Consider the following 7231-nt stretch of genomic DNA (forward strand, 5'->3'; position numbering starts at 1 on the left):
CACACCACTTCTGCTGCCTTTGAATACTGGAAAAGAGATTGTCTGTACTTTGTTTTCAGTGCCTTTAACTAACACTAGTTACCTCACAGGAAAACCAAGCCCTTTTAACCTGCCAGTTGAATTCTACACATCAAATTAGATCTACAAGCCCTTTTAACCTGCCAGTTGAATTCTACACATGAAATTCAATTTGATGCCTCTTGGAAACTAGTCCTCAATCCAACCTAGGAATGGAGGCCAGAACTGCCTTCTGCAGTTGTCATGGTGAAACTATATTGTTCCTGATAGATATCTGTGATACAGGGCTTGAACCTGGCTGTAATCTGGTATATCTCTTCCAAAAAGCAACATTTGTTATTCAGAATGTTAAATTTATGAGCTTATACTAGTTTTCTTTCCTGCATCTGGAATCTTACCTACCAGCTATGCAAGTTAATTTAACCAGAGCAATTAATCTCTTTTCCAGAAAGCATTTAAAAGCAAACAATTCATTCTGCAGTTGATAGCATGTTGCTTAGAATATTAGTAAACATCATAGAAGTTTGTTATATCATCTTCTTTACAAAATTAAAATCCACTAATTCACTTAACAAATATTTATTAAGCATCTACTATATTCAAAACACTTCAATAGCCTAGGCAATACATCTCTACAAAAAATAAAAGTATAAAAATAAAAAATAAAATTTAGCCAGGTGTGGTGGTGAGCGCCTGTAGCCCTAGCTACTTGGGAGGTTGAGGCTGGAGAACTGCTTGAGCCCAGAAGTTCCAGGTTTCAGTGATCTGTGATTCTGCCATTTCATTTCAGCCTGGGCCACAGAATGAGACCCTGACTCTAAATAAAATAATAAAACAAAAGAACAAAGAAACACATACACTCCACTAAGCACTGGGACATTTCAAAATGAAAGATCTCTGCCTTCCTAGGGTTTTCAATATACCTGGGGAGATCAAAGAACTGACCAAATGTTTCTAACTCAAGGCATTATACGGTGGTCATTCCTATAGCACTGAAAACTTTCTGAGAAGATCAAGGCATTGCAGGAGGGGAAGATCAGAAAAGCCTTCTTTGAAGTGGTCTTTGGAGGCCTCTAGGATGGTAATAAGTAAAATCAGTATTAGAGGGTCCTCTGGGAGGAATAAATGGAAAAGGCAGGTGGTAAAGTAGGGCAAGCACTTTGGAGGATAGAATTTGGAGAACGCTGTGTTGAGTAGAGTGACGAAGATAAGAACGCATTACTGAGATGGTGAAAGCAAAGCAAAAGAGTTAAAGTTTTATTTGATAGGCAATGAAAAGCCACTGAAGGAAGCCATTTGTGATCATAAAAGTGCCATGATCAGATTGGAATCATTCTGGCATCAATGTAAAGGACACATGGAAAGAGGTACATGTGCAGATTTTTTTCAGGCTCGACATTTGCAATCAGTGCTCATGATCAACTGCAGCACACTTCACTAAATATTCCGTTGCCACCAAAGGAATTCATTCCTCTGAGCACAGTAGCCAGCACTGGTTCCATGAACCATGAGTTTGTTGAATGTCCAAGAGATATTCCTCTGATTCTACTTGGGATTTTATCTATCCATGACAAAATTCCAATTCTGAATGAATGCCATTCCTTGAAGACAGGAAGCATCACATGACTTTTGTACTACAGATACTTAAAGGGAAAGCAATGAGATGAAGTGAGAAGTTATTTGCTTTCCTAAGCCTGATAGACCAGCCAGTGCTTTTATAGAAGGATGCTCCTCCTGTATCTGTCTGCCACAATTTCCCAAGTGGAATAATGACAGAAGAGACTGAAAAAATATTCCCAGGGATCTGGAGGTGTAAAGAGGCCTACTGAAAGCCTTGATATTTCTTTAAAGTTTTATGTTTGATTTCCAGAATTATTGTGAATTTTGGTCTTCTTTTTAATATATGTGTTCACTGCAGATCACTGTGCATTCCTGAAGTGCTCACACCCCTGTGGAAGCATGGGTAGTATAATTTTTTTGTTTTTGTTTTTCAGAAGCAGGCAGTGTGAAAGACAGCAGATCTCACATCTACCATGCTCACTCTAAGGACAAATGAAAATTAAAAGACCAGCTGGACCTGTACATGCTGAACCTCTAAACGGAACTGAGAAATACAGACCCTTCAATATCGTCAGCTTTTCCCTTCAGGAATGCACAGTGATCTGCAGTGAACACATATATGTTCTGGCGGAGAGAAATACCAAGGCTTTTGGAGATTGAATGGTCAATCTTGAACTAATCAAAGCCTAGCTGTTTAAAACAAGGGATCTAAATTTTCCCTAACTTGATTAACATTTCTCTCTATCCAAATATGAAAAATGGGCCCATTTATTATTTATGGTCTTCCCATCTGATATTTCACCTGCTGCCAACACAGCTAAGCCCAGCCAAGTTTCGTCCGTGGTTGGCCTGCAGGCAGATGATCCCAGCAAAGCAGAATTACACCCAGGGAAGCAGATGGGTGACCTTTCTCTCGCCTGCTCTCCAGACTAGAGAACAGATAGCCAAACTCTTTGGGTGGCCCAGGCCCTTTGCTTCTATAAATTAAAATATATATTTTCTGACTGATGGTCTGTTTCTCAGAAGCATCGATCACACATTCATCAAATACCATCTTTCATGCATTATGGCAGAGCAGCCAGTTTTTCTATCTGAAATCCCTAACATGATACCCCTTCCCTCCTAGCCGACCTTCCCTCAAAATAACTTGTTGTGAACTTTTTTCATTGCTTCTTTTTCCTCCTTCTTTGCAGCCATGTGTTTGAAATGTGTTTAAGATATTGTCACATTTCACATTTTAAATATCATGAGGACAGGCCAATTCTATGATATTTTAAGTGCCCTCATTATGAAACATATGGCCAGAGGGGTGGAGACAGGGAGGTGGGGAAAGAAATATGGCAAATGTAATATTTTCCTAAGGGGGGGTGGGGAACATGACCTGCAAGATACAAGAATCTATGTGTGCCACTACTGAAATACCATCTGTTTCCATTCAAATTATCATCTTGAAATTATGACTTTTTTGCATATGCCATAATGTATAGGATTCAAGGGCCAAAACACATCATAGTGTTTGCAATCAACTGATCCAGTTGCTGTTAAAGCTGTGGCAATTCAAAAAAATTTAAAAACCAAGAAAAACAAAATGTTATATGTGTTGTGTTCTCATTTTTATTTCTTTTAAAAATATAGATATTGTTATTATAGAAACAATGAAAGAGATAGTCATTGATGACATCATTGATTTATTTGTCAGTTCATTCATTTATTCTTTTATTCATTCAGCAACTAGTTAAGGCATCGTATGAATTACACATACAGTGTGTGGATATGGGGTGTAGAGATGAGAACACAATGGTCAAACTGTTAAAATATAAACAATAAGGCCGATCGTAGAAGTTAACACAGATGTGACAGAAATACCCCAATTTTTGAGGGGAAAGGGGCTATGACATTTCTCAGTGATGGAAAAATCTTTTTAAAGCAGGCCACTTTTAAGCTGATTTAAAAATTAAGCAGGATTTAGCTATACAAAGTAGATGCTGATGTTCCCAGGCTTTGGAACAAGAACATGCAATGATGTGGAAGTGCCAATGAGCACCGACTGCAGATAATTCATTATGGCTGGAACATAAAGGGACAGAAACACAAGAGACGGAGGTAGAGGGGATGGTTCGAGCCACTCCCAAAGAGCCTACCTCTATGGAAATCCGACAAGTACTTTGATAGATAACACCTGATTTCCTACGAGGACAAGATAATGGCCTTGATTGAAACAATATCTTGATGAACACTTGGTATAGAAACAGATTGCAAAAGCCTGTATGTAGGATGTGACAAGAGTCACAGAGAAGCAGGCAAGCTACTTTAAGTAAGATGCAGAAAGTAAGTTCGTTTGTTACCCTGGAAGGGTGTAGAAGAGTAGAGGATAGAGAGGAAGAAGAGTAAGTGATCAGTCGGTGGTAGGATAGTGGACCTTGAGGGCAAAGGGCTAAGAGAGGAACTCCAAATGACAGAGAAAACAAAAAGGACTTTTGGAGAAAAAGACGACCTAAAATTCTACTGTTTTGATTGCTTTGCCTGGGCAAGTATTTCTCCCCATGCCCCCTACTCCTCTCTAAACTCTCTTTTCAGCTCCTTCAAAAAGTCTTCTGCAGTCTTGTGTATTTATATGGGAGGGTAGATCTTCTTTTGGGAAAATTAGTAAAGATATGGGTTTCTTGTCTGAAACAATATGGCTTACTGAAGGGATCACAAGCAAGCAAACAAGCAGGATTTAATTTAAGCTTTCCAGGAATTAAAATAATAAAATAACGAGATGGATGGGCTTTGAACCTCAAGAGGATGTGTAAATGGGGTTTCAAGCCAATCTCACTAAACTTTTAGGCATAAGGAGGCATCCTAGTTGACATTTAGTTTGTGTCAGTAAAGATTTAACTGTATAAACATGATCAGTAATAAACACATGAAGATCTGGTGCTTTTACTAAAGGTTTTATGGTGGACTTGGGAAGAAGTTCATACATCTAAGAGTAGTGAGGAAACTCTGAATAGTCAGCACATTCATCCTTAGGAGGGCCATCTGACCATTTTCTCTCTGACACCCTGAGAACCATCTGGAAAGCACAAAAGAAAGCACTGACCCTTAGACTTTGGGCAATGATCTCTGCAAGCTAAAAATAACCATCAACAGATGAGGAATTTCTATCATTCTGGACTACTTTTAGACAATCCTCTTTCTACCCATACATTTTTTTTCTATCTCACACTATACTCCAAGACATCAAAGACCCCTGTGAATATGTGTCCCTTTGGCTCCTCATTGCTCTGACCTGTGTCCTCATGAGTTAGTCAAAATATCAATTATGTTGTATTTGTATAATGTTTAAAAATACTTATTGAATTAATAAATGTATGAATGAACTTATATGGATTAATGAATAGATTTTCCAAGGAAACGTCCAAGCTACATTTCTCAAGGGTATATATGTTTTTAGAAGATTCAGAATTCTGAGTAAATTATATACTTCTGTTCTGCATGAATAGACTAGTAATATTTGAACAAATTGAAGGTTATATGATGAAATAATATCATCAATAAAACTGATATCTAACAAACTCATCAAAATTTGTGTTTACCCAGTGCTTGTTCTTAGCTATTTCACAATTCATTATTTCATCTGTACTACATCACCCAGAAATGGATATCATTCCCTTTTGCTGATGAGGACACTGAAGACAACTGATAATAATCTCTGGGATTTAAGCTCAGGCCCTTTGATTTTTTTCCCAGGACTGACTCCCTTTCCTTGGGTTGACGGTGAGGGGGTGAGAGTTCTGTAACCACTCGTCATTTATTTACTCTATGATGTGATCTTAGGCAAGTTATCCTTGAATGATACAGTCTCTGCCCTCTTTCCCATCTCTGCATCTCACCTCTTAAAGATCTGGTAATACTTGACTTGCATTTCAGACTCAGCCTGGTTATGGGGACCAATATTTCCTGCATGCAGAAAAAGATGTTTGTTGTTGTGTTTAAACCATTGAATTTAATACTTGAGAACTTCATTTGTTTATTCAGCCATTTGTGTACTCAGACACAGTTTTAGATGCCTGTTATTTGCCAAGAACTATTCTAGGATTAGGAGATAGAACAGTAGCCGAGACTAGAGTCCTGTGCTTACGACCCATTCTGGTGCCTGATAACAAGAGCATCTAAGCTCCCCAGGCTAGAGATAGTGAGATATAACGGGAAAAACATGAACTTCAGATGTGACTCCTAGGTTCAAATCCTGTTTCTACTCCCTATTATTACATGGGATGAAAAACAAGTCACTTTATTTCTTTGAGTTCCCATCTATAAAATGGGGGTCCCAACCTCACAGAGCCTAGTAGGCAACAAGTAAAGCAGCATTGTTAGAGTACACAATGGCCAATATGAAATAAGCATGTACAGTAGCTGTTTAGTCCTAGCACCTCTAGGCTGTGGAGACACCTCCTTTGCAATCCACCTGTTTAGTTTTGAGTGCCAGACTTTACATATCTGTTGCCTGGCTCAATAGCCAGTCCCACTCCCCCATTTTCTATACATTCTCTCTTGTCCCTATTTGATGTATTATCCATTCAGCATTTAGAGGTATGTGTTGAAAACATGAGCCTGATCATGCCACCTTTTTGATTAGGACCCTTCAATAGTTTCCCATTTTCTTGGAATAAAATGTAAGCAAGTCCACATGGCCTGTGATTTGCCCTCCTGCCTGCTCCTATTGCCTCACCTCGGTCCTCCACACCTTTTGCTCAGCCCTTCTTGTCTTGTTGCTGTTCCTCAGAATGCCAAGTTCATTTCCACCTTAGGGTCTTTCCATGGCTTTGCCTTCTGCCAGGAATACCACTTTCCCCCAGTGTTGGTGTTTAGCTTCATTCTTGAGCTATTTCATATTTATCAACTGGCTCTTGGCAAAAACACCACCTACTCACAGAGTTGTTTACTTACCACACAATTGAAAACACCCCCACACCCCTCAATCACTCACATTGTTTTTTACTATCTAAAATATTTATTCACTTATTTATTTTCTACATTCATACAAGAATGTAAATGACCCAGGAGTATCTGCTTGCTTGACTGCTGTGTCCCAGCATCTAGGACAGTGCCCAGGGCATAATAGGTCTTCAGCAAATATTTTTGAATGACCTTGTGAAGGACGTTTCTCATTTTGAATAACTTGCCCTGGCTGGTGGACAAGACTACACAGGCTTTCTTAAATTGAGCACACACTTATCTTTAACTCTCTTGAAAGAGACACCATTACGTTAGTTAAAAGCAATAGGCAGCTATAACTGTCCCCAAAAACACCCATAAGAAGCAAGTACACTCTCCTTATTAAAAGGGGCCCCTTTGGGCCTTGCTTGGGTAACTGTTTCATAAGGATGAGTGGGTGGATGGCCTGATTATAGAGGTCATTCTCTGTAAGCAAGTTTCCAAAAAGGAACACAAGATGTTCAGGCACAATTGCAGATTTGCTAATTACCGTCCACCTTCCTCCCTCTCCTCCTCCCCTCTCTCCTAGTCACCTACGTCGAGGTGGTTGGGGGCTGTCATCCCATCACCAAAAAATTGCTTCCTTTGCCTTCCCTTCGTTGCTCTTCATCTTTTCCCAACATAATTACCACCTTGCTAATAAGTCAAATGAGTGGGTGCAGCAAAGTGG

The sequence above is a fragment of the Pongo abelii genome, chromosome 16 (genome assembly GCF_028885655.2).
Source record: "Pongo abelii isolate AG06213 chromosome 16, NHGRI_mPonAbe1-v2.0_pri, whole genome shotgun sequence".
Classification (NCBI taxonomy): Eukaryota; Metazoa; Chordata; class Mammalia; order Primates; family Hominidae; genus Pongo; species Pongo abelii.